Here is a 20,695-nt window from a genome sequence, read left to right on the forward strand (position 1 = left end):
ACACATTTTAATAAAAAAAATCACACACACACAGAAATTGTAAATATATTCTTTTTAGCAAAACTACTGGGAGTTTCATTAGTTAGTTTAGAGTCCACAGAGTGAATGAGGTATTGTGGTAAATGTTGCCAGTTAAGAGAAAAGCCGCCAAAGACTCCAATTCACTTTCGTAATAAAGACCCTGCAACACTCCCAATCCAATTTCTTGTATGGCCTTGTGCCTAAGTTTGTTTACAAATATTTATTTTCTGCGTTTATTTTTTGAATTTCTCATTATCTAATTGTAAATTGTTTTCATTATGGAAATAAACTATATAAAAAAGATCAAAGTTTAGTATCTTTTCTTACTACATGTTGTACTTATTGTGATATAAAGTGGGTGATCACTTTTCTGCATTAATTTAATGTACAATGATTACCCACATTACAACAAGACAGTCTCAAATCCATTCAAGTCATTCTCCAGATCATTCAAGTTATTCCTGAAGTATTCCGTTATTTTTTAAGCATTCAAATCATTCTTAAGCTAATTCACTTCATCCTTAAGTTCATTAAAGTCATTCTAAGTCATTTACTTTTTATTTATTTTAGTCATGTCAGTCAATTTTTCGGTCATTTTAGTTTATCTTTATGAATTTCATACCAATCATACATTCACACATTCATTCATTACGCGAGAGCACGCGACTAATAGTTATCGGACTGGTTTGCACTTAAAAGTATAGCGTATGACACTGTGATAAAAAAAGCAATTCAATAAAAAACAAGTTATAAGCAACGATACATGAACTGTTAATTCGTTTTCGTTTTGCAAGTTATTCAGCCGTTATACATTATATTTGATGTTATGTATAGTTTCTTTTAGGTAAAGTATTTAAATTCAATCCAAGTAATCTCGAATCCGTAAGAGGGTGAAAAGAGAGTCGTTGAAAAGAATTCTCCGAAACGATGCGTATTCTCTCGGGATGGCAGAACATGATCTGTTAGTCTAAATTAAATATTATTGCTGGGGAAACAGCTGATGTAACATGTTTATATACACAATCAAAGTATGCTGTTTATTCGAAGAAACACACCTTTTAGTTTCTGCTCACTTATAGAAAACTATTTCTGACATTATTAATACGGAAGGTTTTAGTTTCACTCAACTTTTCTGTTTCTCTTTTATTCACCTGCTATATATATATATATATATATATATATATATATATATATATATATGTGTGTGTGTGGGTGTGTGTGTGTCTGTGTGTGTGTGTGTGCGTGTGTGGAAAGAAAGGGTGTATTTAAATGCACACCCATATGTATATGTGTGTGTCTATTTAAATGTTGCCTTTCTTTCAATATATATATATATATATATATATATATATATATATATATATATATAGAGAGAGAGAGAGAGAGAGAGATAGAAAAACACTACATATATAACACTATATATATATATATATATATATATATTCATTTATTAGGGTAGGTTGATTTATTTACTATTTTTTAGAATCCACTTGGCAAGATCAATAAAAGTTGTTCAATCGTATTTTAAATACATATACAATGAATCTATCTCTTCCTTGTATTGTTATTTGAGGAAATGCCATTAAAGATGATCTACATAAACGAATAGAAAAACTATTTTTTATACATATTCTCATCATGAATTAATAAGAAAATGATTAATTTCAATAGTTAAACCAAGAATATATTATTTGGGTTCATTAAAATTAACTGATTAAGGAAAAACAGATAAAAGATAACTAAGATAAAAAAAATTAAACATCTCTAACCATTTTCATCGAACACTCTGACATTCCTCTTTTAACTTCATTAATTAAATTGAAACAGTGACAACTTTTTAAAAGATTCAAAGAACAGCCATTTTTTTTCTTTTTTTATTAAAAAGACAATAAACGAAAACTAATACGTCTCCTCTTGATTAACATATTACATCAAACTGCTGTACGTAAGATTACTTTGAAGTAAATGAAGCCTCATTTGACGACACAGAATCTTTGCTATTACGTGTATGCCTGGCTTAAAACCCATACACTTTTTCAGAACCCTTCGTGTTAATTTAACTGTCTTGTTTATACTTTAAGCATCTGACGGAAATTCTGGACATTTTAACTTAGTTCTATTCTTCAGTGAATACAAAAGATCATTTTCAGAAAATGTTTCTGTAAATGTCGGTTAAAGATTAATTAACTCTGAACGACGATTGACATTACACGTGGTTCGTTTTAGTTTTGTTACCTTTTGTTTGGCTGGCTCCTCACTCCTGAAGGAATATAAAAATGGTTTTAATGCGCTAACTTTAAAATGAAAGCTTATCCATATTAATGGATAAGCTGCCATGTTTATTATTAATTTTAATAATGTGATTTAAGCAGAGATTAGTACACGCTTAATTAGGTGTGTCAGAAATTTCGTGAAAAATGGTGAATAATTCCACCCCGTCTTTCTAAACTTATAACTCCTCGAAAAATGTAATTCAAACCCTAATGTTTTTCCATTAAAGGAGCAAAGACAAAGGTTCCATTAAAAAAAAACAAAAGTAAAAAAAAACTACGTGGTTAAAAAAAAGGGTTTAAACTTCGAACTTTACAAATGAATTTCTAAAAAACCTAGTGTTAGGGGTGTCAAACATTCCTATAAAAATTCTGATAGACCATACGCTTAATTAGTTATTTAATTCACAGACTAATCTGTTGTTGCTTATTCTCTCGCTGCAAACTCGTTTCATTTTACAATATCATACAATACAGTTTCCTGCAGTAAAGCTAAATCATTATTCTATAAATTTTTAAAGTATCATGTTGAATTTAAGGATACTGTTTCTTGATCCTATTGAAAGCATATAGTTGTTTTTTTTATGTAACTTTCCCCTTTTTCGTTCAAATCAGATAACTGCGTATACTTCAATTCTAAATCTAATGAGACTGCAACCCTTGCAAGGTATCTCTTGTAGATAAGCACCGTGTGGCAAGAGACATCTGATGGCCAAAGTAAACGTTCTTGCCTGATGTATGCGATCAATTATCAAGGCAGCAAATTTAGGGCCAACATTTCCTTTAGAAATGCCAAGTGCATAATCTAATAAAAGTGTCTGGTCAGAGGTAAGTTTATTTATTTCACCATTAGTAAGACACCCGTCCAGAGAATAATTATAATCATCATCACATAATTTACTTGGGTGAAAAACAAAAGTTGTAAGATTATGTTGTGGTTCTCCCGAAGACAGACTTTTGAATAAAACAAAATTGAAAAAACAACTTTTTATTAAGTAATAAGTCACTATTTACTTGTCTCGCCACGAGATTTAATTTAGACAAGGTCAGTTTTTTTTTCTGTGGAAAAATCTGGGTTACTGCATTGGATAGAATATATGACACCATGGTCGATATAAATATGTTTACATTGATCGAGGACAGGAATTGAATTTAAAAGAAAAAAAAAACAACAATCACAATAAAATAAATACAACATTAAATATGAGCTTATTAAAAAAAACACTCTTTAGAATAATTAAGTCTGTTTTAAATATGAAAAAAAAATGTAATTAAAATGTGGTACAACGCGTACATAAACAGAAAACCGCATAATTCTTACGTGAAAATGCTGTGAATCAAAATAGCCACGATTATTAAACTAGTTTCTTTAATCGGGTAGAGTTTGAAAGAGAACCACTGTATATATATATATATATATATATATATATATATATATATATATATATATATATATATATATTACTTGCAAACACGTTTCACGATATTATTCACTGTTGATGTTTATGTATACAAAAATAAATGTACATTAATTTAAAATGAAATATATTTTATTTGTTTTCCCTTAATGAACAACGTGTTTTCATCCCTAATAATTAAGGATGTAAACAACATTGATTAGAGATAATTATGTTCCACGGATAACTGGATTCTTAAGGGAGGTTTGTATTTGAGAATAAATGTTTAACGTCTATCATATTACTTAACTATTGCTCGATATATCAAAAATAACGGTAAAGTTTCTCATAGAAATATAGTCTTACATATATCACCTGAATATATTTGCTTTCATGACTTAGCTTAATTAAACCGGCTTACCTCATTCTGTAACAAGATTATCTTAATAGAATCCTTAATTATTTAACAACTTAAATTCATTTTCTCAAATATCGACGAAATGTAAAGTGAACATATATGATGTAGTGATTTTTCGAGTAATTTGCGAATTTCCCTCCCTCGCTCCCTTACCATTTTAAAATCGGCCTTCCCTAATTTACACACACACACACACACACACATATATATATGTATGTATATATATATATATATATATATATATATATATATATATATATATATATATACGAGCAAAAGTACCCGTCGTTGACTGGGTTCAAAAACAGCCTACAGAAAATGGACTGATTTATGAAAGTATGATAGGTTATGAAAAGGAAGGGTTATTAAGAGATAGCTTCGAATTTGGGGGTCTAAAAACTAAAGCAAAATATTATGCAAGTAAAAATAAAATAGATAAACCCCATAATGCATTATACTATACCTGTTGACATTGAAACACTTATCACAATATTCTGTGGATCTATATTAACCAACCTTGTTAAACTTTGTGACATATTTTACTTCTATGGAGGTCAGGTTCGAATGAACACCCCATAATTTTATTATACCATATTTCTTCAAACTGAAACTTAATTATCAAAGTATAATTACACAGACAGATATAAAACTGTTTTTATTAAAGTATGTGCCTATTTCCATTCTATAGAGGCCAGGCGTGAACGCAGACACCACAATTTTATTATACTATCCCTATTTAAGTTAAACACACACTTATCAAAGTATTCTTATATACATCTATATCAAAAACATTTGTAAACTTTTTTTTTCCATACTTTTTGGACCAGTCGAGAACGCAGCCCCAACAATTTATATGAACCACCGTTCTGCCAGATCAAACACACCCATGCCGGTGTCTCGATACATCTTCTATCATTATATGTAATCAGTTGTTTTTTTAAATAGTCAACTATATAGGAGCCTGTTCGTGATCAGACACACAAACACACATTCAGCTTATATTATAATATATGTGTGATAAACATGGTCTAAAGTTCGATCCCTAGAAACAGTCGAGCTGCGCTGATGAGAGGTAATTACCTCGAAACACGCGTGTACGTAGATTACTGTTTTAAAAATAATAAATAAATAAAAATGTTATATACGTTCAAACAAACTACGGGCAGCTTTCTAAGTAAATACAACATGAGCTTCAAGGCGAATCCACTGTTAACCGTAGTTATAGTATGAAAGAAACAATAACATATACACACACGCACACACGCACACACATACACACACACACACACACATATATATATATATATATATATATATATATATATATATATATATATACTAGAGAAATTGGATCTACTAAACCTTACATTGCAATATGAGACAATATCAAGAAAGAAAACATCTTTAGTAGTAATTAATATCCCAGTTGATGATTTAAAAATAACGAAATACAGCGGTTTGATGTACGACATACAAAAAACTTTAAATCTCTATTATACCAGTAATCATATAAGCAAACATACTCACAGGAAACAAGTTAAAAAATGTCCACAGTTTATGAAGGTCAAGAGCGATACAGACAATTGCACTTAAAGAGATGATGACAATCGCAAAAACTCTCACTATGTTAATATATGGGAAAGCGGACTAAACTCTCGCATCTGGGACGATTCCCCATCTCCAACTCGCTCAAATTTATAAGAATATTTAAAAGATGTACACGTTTAACTACGTATGTAATTTTGTACAAGAGCGTTTGAGTAATCTGCTGACGAGACTGAATTACCTAATAGACTTGACAATTTAAATTATTTAGTTGATAGTTTTATAATTTTATAAAGCGTTTGGATTTTTATAAACAGCATAATTTGAAGAATGTGAGTGCTAACGTCTCACGGCACAGAGGGATTTCAAGATATCTGGTATCGGAATAAATACCCCTTAAAATTACAATTGAACAAAGTCTCAAAATATATGCAAAGTATTAAAAGTAAAAAAAAATGATTCCTCGTCTATACACAACTTTATAGGATGGAATGGTTACGCGTTTCAACGTGATTTTACTTCAAATAATCTTACTAAGCTTGACACTTCGCCAATTGATATGAATTCTTTTCCTGAAAACTTGTACGACAAAGAGACATAAGGGTATATAATATGATATGGAAAACTTGCCAAATACAGTGAAGACTTAGATACTCTATGGAAGTAGAATAAACAACATATAGAAGACATAATACACAGATTAATTTTCTGAATCTGTCGATTATATGTATGATCGGCTGTACCATGCTACAACAAAAGTTAGATAATTAAAACAGCGTTATATTGATAATTTATTACATTTTACAGCTATCAAATATTATATATTATATATCTTATATATTGTTTTTATGCTAAACAGCAAATAATGTGAGGTGTCGTTATTTTCCCATGTTCCTTAGGTAGACGAATATATAAAAATACGAAGTAAGTAACGTGTCATATAATTTTGGTGAAATGTTTCTGTTATAATTAAAAAAGGTAGGAGCTAGAAAAAGTTATATTATTCGTTTACATACTTACAAGGATTAATTAAATTTGGCTCTGCCTCTCTCCCTCTCTCTCTCTCTCTCTCTCTCTTTCGCTACATATCAAATATATGCATGTATATATTATAATTGTAGAAAATCTATATGTAAGATCAATTTTATAATTTAAAATATAAAAATCAAAAATTCAATTTTTAAATTAAAAATGTCTACGTACGCAATAATAATAATAATAATAATAATAATAATAATAATAATAATAATAATAATAATAATAATAATAATAATAATAATAATAATTATTATTATTATTATTATTCATTAATTACGAGTCGAAAAATTACTCTAGGTCACCGTTTTCTGTAAGAATAGATATGCATATAAGCTGAAGTAAATCCCAATAACTTGCAGTTGGAACCAACGGGACATAATTTCTGGCTTTCTTTTATTAATATCTATCTATCTATCCATCTATCTGTTTATCTATCTATCTATATAAATATATATTTAAATGTAAAAATAATATATATATACCGCTCCCCATGCGGGGATACCAAATTGGATAAAGGGAAAATTATTCCCAGCTCGCATTTAGGTAACAATGCTCTTTCGTAAATAATTGAATTCATTCAAAACATATCGCTAAAACCAAAACAAACAACATATATATATATATATATATATATATATATATATATATATATACATATATATATATATATATATATATATATATATATATAATCAGATTGGAGATTGCGCAATAAGTACATTAAATGTTTGTTACACAAGGCACGGATGTCTAGAGAAATGTATAGTATAGCCAGTACCGTGACAACAGAAATACACCCACTTTTTAATTTGTATATATTTTACTTACAGTAATGATGTTCTTAGAGTGCCGTTGCTTTGGACAGGATGAGAGATGAATTATTAAAATATAGGTAAATTACTCTGTAATTTGAAATAAGTTGAATACCCTGTTCAACAATAATGAAGTATTTCGATTGGCTAGGAAATGTTACCTCATTCAAGAGTTTAACATGATTAACGTTTCTATGTGTGGCATTGTGACATAAACATATTACGCTCGGCATGAAATATGTAATTCATGCTAGAATGCTGAACCATCAACAAGACTTAAAATTGGACTGTGAAAGTAAAGTTATTTGTTTACAAATGAACACTTAAATAAATATAAATAGACTCCCTCGGGTCAAGTGGGGGAATGAGTTTTATTTATTTAATAATAAGTAACGAGATTTGTGTGTTAAAATTATTTTACAAATGTTAAAATAGAATATAAATAGATGAATTGCCTGACAATTGCCGACGAATCTTGTGGTGTCTTTCAAGTCGTTGTTTGTGATATATTTTGGTCAATGTCCGCCCTGATTAAATAAGACAATCGAGGGCATGATGAGGTAAGCAGACCAGAACGATAAATTTGCCAAGCCATTGTTCGATTAAGAGTTATGCATGGGATGCATCGCATTAATGACTTCGAATTCTTGTATCCATAAATATCAGATGCCCATGATGTTTGCAAAAAAAAAAAAGAAAACGAGAATCTAAGGCACTTTGTCGAAGTATATGTCTGTGTGTCACAGCGTTCATTCCCTATAGACTCAAAAACAGTAGGGCCGATTTTTACTAAATGTTATGCTTGGTACTTTATGTGATAGGCAGTGCTTTTACATATGTTTTGTAGCGGAATTACTCTGATAAGTATCGATAATAGATAATAAAAACAAGCCGATGAAAAAAGGAACATACGATTTTGACCAATGTTGCTAGTAACATCCCTACAATTACAAGTGCATTTGAGAAGTTTTATGAGCACACAAACTGAAACGTCCGATGTATGAAATTATCAATAGGTTCATATATATATATATATATATATATATATATATATATATATATATATATATATATATATATATATGTATACATACCTGTATATATATATATATATATATATATATATATATATATATATATAATAGGTGACATAAGTTTCCGATAAAAAGCAAAATGTTCATTAATTTTTATTACACGAAAACCAAAGCGATAACAACATGCTATTCTAATGTGTTTTGTACGATAAATACAAATCTCGCATCAAGAATCTTGCATAATTACGCATTCACAAGATAATTTCATAAATGTCATACCTAGGATTAAAAAAGTACCCAACCCCCACAAAAAATAGTATTAGCTTTTTGTAATATAGCCTTTCCTCACCATAAGATCTTCCAAACATTTGGGAGGCTTCCTTACAAGGTTGTTATAAATGTTAACTGGAATGTTATTCCTACCTTCTTGACAAATTCGTTAAAGTTCTGTCAGAGGCCTCAGATATCTCCTTTGTAAAATCAGCTACAACTTATGGCGCATATTTTCAATTACGTTGAAGTCAGGTGCTTGATTTGGCAATCCTTATACCTCTATTTCTTTCTCCCGAATCATGCATTAGCTGCCATATTCGTGTGCTTGAAATCGTTGACCTGCTGGCATATCCAACCATTAGGCACGTTCAAAACCTCTGCAGACTTCGAGAGATTGCACGAAAACTAAACAATTATACAGTGCTATTTTCATTGATTTTTCCCTGATAAATACAGATCTCGTATCAAGTATCATAAATAATGTCGCATTCACTAGATATCTAAGGGTAAAAAGTATCCGTCCGAAAGAGAAGTACTTTTAATTAGCCAAATATTTGTCATGTGTTGGTTCAGAGGGTTACGTTTATCCAGATAACTCTTGAGAGCGTATTATTTGTTTTGCACAATTTAGTCACAATGTTTATGCAATGCCTAATACGAGAACTGCCGAGCACCTGATACATTATAATAAGAAGGGAATTCCATAAAAAAACTGGAAAATGAATTGAGAATGTAATAGTATACTAGTTTAAATATAATTCTACAAAGATAAAATTTCTTCAAATACCTTCAATTGTGTATATACTTACGTGTATGATTTTATGCGCACTGTAAAACTAAGGGATGACAATTTATCGATTTTTTTTTCGTTCTACATCATTCATGCAAAACATTTTGGGCTCCTCGCCATGTTTACGATTTCAGGATGATTTGGTACCTCGATAAAGATTGTTTATTTCTTTAGCATTATATGTCTTAATATGATATAAATAATAAGTAAAAAAAATGTAGTTATCTTATTGTCTATATAGTGTTCATTCAAAGAATGTGAACTCTTCATAACCATTGAGCGTATATATATATATATATATATATATATATATATATATATATATATATATATATGTATATATATACTAACATGACACAAATTGTAAACACCCATAAAAAACAATTTATTTAAAAGAAAACTTACAAAGCAAATTAAAAAAATAATGGGCACAGACTTAATAACTAATACTTGGTTTACATTTACTTAGTTTTTTTTTTAATTCTAAACCCTTCCAGGCCTGTATTGTTCAGTTTACGATTATCATCTTGAGAATTTTGTGCCAGGTCTGACACAATAACTCGGAAAGTGTAGGTTTAGAAGGTAGCAGATGGCTTTAATTTTGGAGGGTGTGTTCCGGCTTAATATGTCATTAGAGTTCATATCCGGGCACTGACATTTCCGTGGAAGTAAATAAATCCCATATATATATATATATATATATATATATATATATATATATATATATATATATATACATACATACATATATATGTAGTATGTTAAAATATAGCTATAGCCGATATTAAAGTAAGTAATGATGTATTTAAATTCAAAATAGATATGACTATAAGAGGTGCCAACAAAGGTGATTTGAAATTAATATCTGCATCTACTTACCTAAGCGTTCTGAGTATATCATGGTCGGCTAATTTGCAAACTGAGTGTTCCTTTTATTTCTCTTGGCAACTGGCATCTGCCCAATCGAAATCAATACAAGAAACAACATATTTTCTCATAACTTTTCCCTTAATTCAAAACAAATTGGTTGTTTCGGCACTAAAACATATTGCTGCCTTTCAAACAGTAAATACAATCTCGTATTTAAAGCACTATTACGCATCTGGAAATGTAATGTAATTGGCAATCCAACCCTGTAAATTCATTTCAAAATAGGTGTATATATATATATATATATATATATATATATATATATATATATATATATATATATATAACTATTTAGTTGTATTTGCTATTTCAGTATCTATATGACTTTGCTTGTTATTTATTAGCAGCATGCACTAGAAATAGATTTGCAAGTTTGCTTTTTATCATAACATTCGATTAGAAAATTTTGTAGGTATTTTAGTATGAGTTGTTGCCTTTAGTTGAATGAATGGAAAGAAAAATTATTTATGCTTTCGTATGTAATTATTTCAAAAGAGTTGACCGTTATAGAAGCTACCCACGTGTTTTTTTATGATCTTAGCTTTTATTTCAGCTGTTATTTCTGCATTGTCCCCACGACACAGAGTCGTTCGACCTTTTTCTTCAAAGTTTAAGCTGACCTTTTTCTTCAAAGTTTAAGCTGCATCTAGTTTAAGTTTCCTCGTGCTTCCAAATCGCTCTCACCACGGACGTCGTTGATTTTTTCTCTCTGCTTATCTTTTCTTTATCTTTCTTAAGTGCAAAGGAATCCAGCTGGCCGGCTTGGTCATTTATATAGGGGAGCTGCCGCCGCTGCTACAAACACGTCAGCGCATATTTAATAGTTATAACGCTTACTTGGTCCTGAATATGACCTTAAACTATATCCAGCAGTGTGTCCCCAGCGCGCGGGCTTTGGTGAGTGTGGAGCAACCGTTTAATAACCATTGCTCACAGGTGCGCTTTGACTCGGAGTGGTAGTACCTGTTAGGGTCCAAACTATGGGTTAAATAGAAATCAACTTTAAAACAACAAATATTCTATTAAAAAATGTTCTCCCAAATCTTTGGATTCGGCATTAAATTACCTGAAAAAGGGCTGATATGCCGTGAAACAAAAACAACGATTCAACCATATAACGCTTTCTATATAATATAAATTTCAGCGTGTGTGTTAACTACATATTTCTCAGGAATGTTCAAAATACGAGTAACTTTGCAGTATTGGAACAAACTATTAAAATTATTATCTATACAAAGGACATTGGAAGATATAGTAAAATATTAAAAGATTACGGCGGAAACGAACTTCTCTACACATATGAAGTTCACCGTATATGTATTTCTATTTGACAGCTATCATTGTCCAAATATCCCGCAATAACACAAATGGAACAAATGACACATTTGACGAGAATTACTTTTGTTGAAAGCTGCCCCTTCAAATCTACATTTCCATTTGGAGAAATGCAACAGCTAACGTTGTTCATTGAGCCATATACGTGTATGTTATAGGCCAAAAAAGGAAGCGGAAGTTGAAATTAAATTAAGAATCGATTAAATCAAAGTTTGATAGGAGATGTCTACAAGAGGTGCCAACAAACAAAGGAGGTGATGTGGAATTAATATCTAGATTTAGTTAGCTAGCTGTGTATATCAGTATATTCTAATCTAAGAACAGATTATTCTTTCCATTTCTCTTGCCAGCTGGCATCGTTTCAATCGAAATCGATACAAGAAACAACACTTTTTACTCAGAACTTTTTCTCTAATGTAACATAGATGTATGTTATTGGCAGTAGTGCATCTTTCTATTTTTCACATGGTCAGTACATTCTCGTCCATTAAAACAAACTAAGAGATTAAGAGGTGTAGTGTTATTGACAACTCAGTCATGCAATTTCATTTTTGCAATATTATCTGATAGAACTTGTTAAAGTCACTTGATTTTTAGTTATTGAAAACTGATTCTCATTATTTTGCTGGTAATACTGGCTTACTGCAAGAAAAGTTTTGGTCTGAGTGAAGAAGAGGGGTAGCTGGGGTGATTTTTTTGTAAATTTGGGTTCGATTTTCGCGATCCCCTCTACTTTTGTAACTTTTAGATAGTCTAATTTTAGTATAAACAGAGAATATCGGTTCAATTGCAACAGTATATAACAGACAAAGCAGAATAGATAAAGAACACTGATTGAATCAATATACTTAGGTGACACAAGTACACAATTCATACTACAACAGACAGTCACAAATGTGTTTTCTTAGAAGATCTTGTGTATTTTTCGTCGGGGAAGTCAGGTAAGCGCAGCAAGCAGAAGCCTTCTATTATGCCGGGTTTACATTTGCTTTGATATTTGCTCTCAATCTTCGTAATGTATTTGTGGAATCTTTTTCTATGCTCCTCAGTAACCGCTCAAAGCGGGAAGAGGTTTAGATTGGAACAGAGAAAATAATCTCGAGTGGCATTCGGTACCCCATATACTTGTAAGACTTTGGCTTGATAATCTGGAACGCGTGGGTTTCCAAGGAAGCCACTACAGACTGGCTTGAATGCTTCCCATGCTGTCAGTTCCTTAGATTATAGAAGCACCTCAAAATTAGTATTCTTCAACACTTTTCGCCCTAATGTAACTTGGCTTTGGCTCATTTAAACCCCCTTCTCGTTATTTTGCTGATAATTAATTCAGCAGTTTTGACTGGTGTCTGCCCAAATGTCAATTGGTAATACTCTAGTATTTCCGTATGTTTTTTTAGTTATTATAGACAGTTCGATTACAATATAAAAAAGAGTCCTTTACTTATCCTGTTAGATTTCATTTCTAAAAAGTGTCAACGCTGATTTATAGAAATGCTTTCAGTTGTATCACTTGACAATAGAATACTTACGAATATAGAAAACACTTATCATTTTGATCAATCGACAATCTTGAAGCATGTAATTGTTATACAAAAGATAAAAGATCAAATTATTTCATTCATCAGTTGAAACTGGGTGATAATACTTGATAGGACGCGGCTATTATAATCAGGAATAGCTGTTTACGCCCTACTAGTACAATTATAACGTCATGACGATTTCCGTTCGAAAGATATCATTGAATCATTGAAATATGCTACCATGCAATATTGAAAAAATTACGTTATAAAGAATGAAAATCCCTGTCAAAAACTGAACTGATCGATGGGAGTATTTTTTTCTAATTATCTTAAGCTAATACTTTGATAACAAAATACTTTTCACAAAATTAATGAATTGTTACTGAAATCAATTACTATATTTAGAAATATAATTTCTATATTTTACGTTTAATAATTGATGTGCTATATGCTCTTAATACGTAACAAAATTTTACTATGAAATATATCTAATAGTTTTTTAGACATCCCTTTTATATGCATATTATTTCCTACAAGACCTATTCAATTGAGTGTACGTATTGCATTGCAAAATTGAAACGGAGTGGAATTTTTTTGCAGATAGCTGCAAAAAGGAAAATACAATAAAAATCCGCAAGAAGAAATATTGTGTAAGTAATATTTTTGTGAAAAATATGTTTTTAATAATGTAAAGGGTTTATCGCTGGAAAACTAGTAGAAATATTATGTCAATAATTGTTTAGTTAAAAAGATAATCTTAAATAAGGGAAAGAAAGACAATACTAATCAAAAACTAAACCGATTATGTTAGTACTTTAATCATTTGCAGCAAAGGCTTGATCGCGAAATTCTTGATAAATATGATGTGTATTAAATCTATCGATAGACGGTTAATTCTGAGATCGATTATTTTTTAGAATAAAGGTGATACAGTCCTTCACTTATATTAAAACCTTACATTTTCCTCGTTTTATTTATCAACAATATGTTATTTTACTGTCATAAGTTATATGTTCACTACAAATAAATTAGCATTTACAATACAAAGATCGGTTTTATATTTTTTAAGATATATAATTTCAATGTCAAATAGTCTGTATCAATCTAAAAAGAATACACATATTTATTAACCAGCGATGTAAAAAAATTGTTAATCAATTTGAGATGCACGTATCTATTTAAACTTACATTTCTTTAAGATGTTTAGACATGTCTATAAGATGTTATTTCCTAGTTTTACTGTAAATATAGTCATTTTTTATTTTGTGTTTCTCATGTATTATCGTGAAAAGCGTAAGAAATTGTAGTCGAATTTGGTGATGCGCATGATGATGATGATGAGAAACATCAGTAGCAGAGATTAAAAATTGGAATAAAAAATTACATATATTAAAAATAAAATGTACAAATAGTTCAATACTTGTAGCAAAAATAAATATTGAATTCTGAACCTTTAACAGTAGCTGCTGATTCTTACTATCGTAGACAAAAATACTATCGGCATTATATATATATATATATATATATATATATATATATATATATATATTTAACATTTGCCATTGATACTATTAACTCAATAACCGGTATCTTCGCCCGTGCTCGAGTCTTTGTTCTTGACTTTACCAGACCACAACAATTAATATTAACTATTAAAGTGGTGAACATAATATGAAAGATATATACACATCCGTAGTTAACGTAAGTCTGTAATAATACTATACATTTTAAAGTGGAAAAATATGTAATCACACAATTATGCTTATTATTCTTTTGTTCCATCTGTGCTGTCATACTTGTAATGAAACCATTGTAAAATATAGTCTCTCTGATATGAATTTAATCACATTTGTTCGTGCGATTCGCATTTCGGAATTAATAAGAACGTAGTGTTGCTGGTACTCGTAGATGTATGTATCGCTAAAGTAAAAGTATACATCATTATAAATATCATGTGTTTAATTAAGACTGAATAACGTAATGTTTCTACCTTTTCTGGTGTTTTATAATAACAAATAAATTCAGAAATTAGAAATTCGAGTCATTATGTTTGCTTTTAAGCAAATAATAAAACACACGTAAAGAAATTAAATCCTCTTACTTTTAATATCCAAATTAATGCAGCAATTTTAGACTTGGAAAATTTAAATGAAAAGAAAGGATAAGCAATAAAAGATTAAAAAGGGAATTACAAGTAATCTTCAAAAATATATTCCCAGTTTTTAATAACTAAAAACAATTATCCGCACAAAGCAAAATAATTGACATCATTAATTCTATGTTAATTTAGAATTGATTATACAAAAGTAACCATTTGGTTAATCGTGCAAATCCGCTAATAAAATGGAAACCATTAAAATAAAGAGTCTATTCTTATCATGTTACGTTTAAAGTATGAAATGGCAAATATAATCTTAAAGCTATTTAAATTAAAATGTCATGATCAGCCTCAGATGAAGCGACTATTTATCTTCAAAATAAATCAATAGGGATGTGTAAAGATTCCAAGCGGAAAAACGTACACAAATCAACAGGAATTAACGTATGCTATTCCTGCCTAGAAAGAATGTTCCAAAAAAACTCTCTCCTGTATTATGCCTATTGCTTTCGTCTGAATTAATTATTATTTGCATGTTATAGTCGGAGGAAAATGAGTCATTTTTTTATTCTTGCACAAAACTGTTACAAACACATGTTACTCCCAAACTTGATGTTTATTACTAAAACTTACCACTGTAAAAGTCAAAACAATGTTGTGAAAAACTCCTACATAAAAACAAGACGCAGTGCTGATAACAGTCTCAATCACAAATCAACCCAGGATTTACTTTGTGTATGTACTTTGTACATGAAGCTTATAATTTGCACATTAGGCTATAATATCGCAAGCATATAAAGAGAAGAGGCATCCGTCTTTTCTTTTTTTCCTCATGCTTTTTTATAGTACAAAAACTATATGCTGCACAAAAACTTTGTGCCGATTTTGAAAAGGTTTAAACGGAGAATAATAACTTAAGTGCGTTTGGTAGCATTTCTAACTAAAAAAAAATCATATGTTTGTGTATAAAAGGAAAAGAAAGACACCATTTGAAGTAAAACTAGGAGAACAGTGGTTTAATACTATAGAACCTTTGCTTTATAAGATGTCAAACACAGGACAAAATCTTCCCCTTTTGTACATAACGAATCAGTATATGCGGGCAATATCTGGCAGGGCCACACTATTGGGCAGAAACTTATTTAAAAAAAATGTGCCTAATACAGAAATAAATAATACCGTAAACAAAATATATTGGCATGTATTGTTTTATTTCCCTTACAAAATAAAAATCCTGATACAATATTATTCATCGTAACGTCTCGAATCATTATACTAAATCAGTGACACACAAGGGACTGATTCATCTGTAATAAGAGGGAAACAATCTGTCACATCAATTAGCTGCATAATACTATTGCATGACCAGATAACTGCAGGTCCATTGATGAATTAGTAAAAATAGAAGACTCATCTCTGTTATTAACCCTGTATTTTATTCGCCAAAACTTGTGGCAACCAAGCAGTTATTTAGCTACTTTGGGCGACATACTGCGCATACGAATCTTTCGCCTTCTTTATTATTCCTTTACAGTTGCCATAAATGCTTCTTATGGCTGATTTAGTTTCATTACCTCTACATAGTTAGCACTAAAAAAAAAAAGTGGTTTTAGTCATTCATGGCAGCAGAACATTCTATAAGGAGACAGAGCTAGCCGTTTAGTTTTTGCTGGGATGTCTTGGAGGGTATGAAGTTGGTTATATCTATAATTAACCAGCCAGTAACTTCTGACACTATACGGACCCCGTTTATTTTAAACGTGGACGCAGAGGTATATCTGATATAAATGTACAGAGACACTCCCCGTCAGGCAGCGAGTAATGATATACTGTATTATGGTAGGCTTCGTTAGAGGACATTTTAGTGTGTTGTATGTTAAATGGTACAAGCGAGTAGCCAGAGGAATTCAGTGGATATCGAACGGAGGATGAGAGCAGTTCTGTGTAAATTGTAAGAAAAAGGTATACGGGACTTTCATACAGGCCGCCAGTTTCGGTCACACAACGGAGAAATCATGACAAAACTCCCTTAAGCATCCGTTTTGGTTTAGTACTTAGATTTTCAATATTGTAATTATTGAAGTCTTTACAACCGGCCAGTCGATTATCTGAGAATATGTAGTCGATTGTCTCAGAAATGCACTTAATAATAGTATATCCGATCTTGTCGGGTTAATAGAGTGCACAAAAGAACGTGATGCTTTGATCAAACGCTAAACGAAGCACATATGTGGCAAATTTGGATTTCTCCTGGAGATGTTTCTTCAATATGGGAACCCATCTCTAATGTAAGCACATATTTTATGCGCATGTCGGTCTTGTGATTCAGATTTTGATGTAAAGTTAAAGTATCTTTAATCGCGAAATATGTAGTGGTCACTTGTTTGCGAACACAATTCGAAGTCTTCTAGAATCAGTAAGTTATATTATTTAAGTAAGTATGATCCAAATATGCAAGTATTAGTTATCTCGATAAAATATGTAATTACAAGCAATATATATACATATATATTATATATACTATATATATATATATATATATATATATGTGTGTGTGTGTGTGGTGTGTGTGTGTGTGTAAATATGTACGAGTGCATTTACACATTATAGCTAGGCAGAATAGGATGCGTTATCAGAAAAATTAACGCCCAACAATAACACGTATAATGATTTATTTCTACTTATATAATAGTTGAATAAAAGGTAAGGTATTCTCTAGTCGTTTAGGTCTGTATGTCGATGACTAAAATATATTTTATAAAGCCCCCCTCTTGGGTAGAGCACTATCGTAAATTATCTTACTCGCTACTTAATTTAGCTGAAAAAATGCGAAGCTCGCGGTTTGTTTACAAACAAACGTTTGAGCCTTCTACGAGTGGCGGACGGATGTTTATTTAAATAGACATTCGGACAGATTAATTTCGGCCACCGATTCCGTACTCAGGAGGTAGAACTGCCGACTGTCATTACGACGGTTCTAGGTTCGATCCTCGGCTTGGGATAGGTGTTAGTCTAGCGGCACTGATGAGTTGTGAAACAACGAAACAGGTCTGTATGTCGATGACTAAAATATATTTTATATATAAATATATATATATATATATATATATATATATATTATGGCGAGCCATAAAATAGTGAGTATACACAATTAATATGTGAAAGTGAGTATACAGAATTAATGTATAGGCGCGCTAAAACTGAATATACACGCGCGTGAACATAACCATTGCGACCAGGGAAAACGATACGCGATTTCGCGTGCGCACAAATTTTATGCACGCTTGTCGAAAACACACATGGCGACGCGTTAAAACAATATTAAATACATTGAAGAATAAAGGTATTTGCATAGTTGCTGTAATCCGTTGAAAAATATTGAAAAAAATAACGAAAAAGAAAAAAATGCAAGGAAGGAATGTGCTTTGTACAGGGCGACCTTAGTTTTTGTGAGTGTGCGTGGGGGCGTATATGTGTGAGTTTGACAATAGCCTTTAATTATCTGGAATAATATTTAACTCATTAATAATATTTTACGGTAACAGCTTTTCAAAGTACGTCTTAAAGAAAATGAAAAGTCCTACGTTTTAAGTGTTTCTACGTATTTTTAAAATGTTTAGATCTCAGACAACCCCCTATTCAATATTTCGGCCAACATCCCCTACACCATAATTTAAAAGATTCTAACACAGTTACATGTATCGCAACGTCGCCAATGCATTCATGAATTTTAGATGTTGTCCAGGTATTCAGGCTACCAACGTATGTTATTTGGTGAAGCCCTCTGCTTTTTCTTCCTATGATCTTTCCAGCCAGGCTAATCTGTTGTAAGCGAATGTGTTGCTGCCAACTTTCTTTTTGCTTCCTAAATCTTTAAAATTGACGTGAACTCAAGAATATTTCCATTAAAAGTCAAATATGAACAGGAAAATTATAGAGGAACAAAACAAAAACATTAAATTTTGCTTAAATTTGCATTTTTTTTTTAAATTACCAGTGCGGACTTTCTTTTTGCCGGTACTATATATATATATATATATATATGTGTGTGTGTGTGTGTGTGTTTGTTTGGGTGTGTCTGTGCGTGTGTGAGTGTGTGTGTGTATGTTAGTTTTGTAAATACGTTTTTCACTTATATTTTAATCTTTATGCATACCAAGAGCCTCAACGTATGTTAAATATAACAAGAGAGTATATGTTACGGATCAGTAAAAATATACCCAAATTTCTTAGTCTGTAGGAGACCGTTTGCATGTAAAGTAAATATGGGCATCTTCGAATATGACTATACTCTTGTGTTTTGTTTTATTTTTATTTTTATTTTTTTGTGAAAATAAGAATATAACTAGGATTGACATTTTAAACTGCGTATTTTACAAGAGGCTAGGAGGTAACTTGATATTATACTATCTCAAGTCACTCTGAGATATATGCATGTGAGGAAGACTTAATTTTGTATTCGGGAGCACTCCGGTGGAAACATTGGAAACATCGCACACCCTACAGTGTTAAAGGTTAAACAGCAGAGCGTTTCCTGTTTCCTGCAAATGGATATATATATATATATATATATATATATATATATATATATATATATATATATATATATATATATATATATATATATATAATTTAAAGGAGATTAGAACAATAGTCTAAAGAGCAGACTGTATTTTAATGTAATAGTAAAATTACTAGTTTAATTAAAATAGAGGGAAAGAAAAGGTGCTCGTTGTAATTTAGATACATAATAAGCTCGATAGGTAAATATTCTTGAGCTAATTTAATATTTAGTAATGTGATAGATAATTTAAAAATCAGATTAGAATTAAATTAAAAATCCGTTTCATAAAAAGTAACAACACCAAAATCAATAATTTTTACGATCGTTTCGGAAAACAGTGTTTTTATTGTGGTAGACATCAAGTTACGGACAATAATTTTTACATATAGTGTTTTTAACAAACAAAGTTTCCTCATCAGTAAATATTGGGAAGGGTTTTTATTATATGTAAAAGACACCATAAATAAACCTAGCATTAAAAGTAAGGCAGATGTATCTGGAAAAAATTAAAATAAAGGTATGGAATTAACTTGATAAGAAAATTAATATGGGTTAAAGATAGAAATAAAATAGAGTAAAATTATAAATCTAAATTTGGTTTAAGTACAATATTATAATAGTATTTTTCGATAAAACTATTATATATATAT

This window comes from Euprymna scolopes, chromosome 31 (genome assembly GCF_053919585.1).
Source record: "Euprymna scolopes isolate OS-2025 chromosome 31, ASM5391958v1, whole genome shotgun sequence".
Lineage (NCBI taxonomy): Eukaryota > Metazoa > Mollusca > Cephalopoda > Sepiida > Sepiolidae > Euprymna > Euprymna scolopes.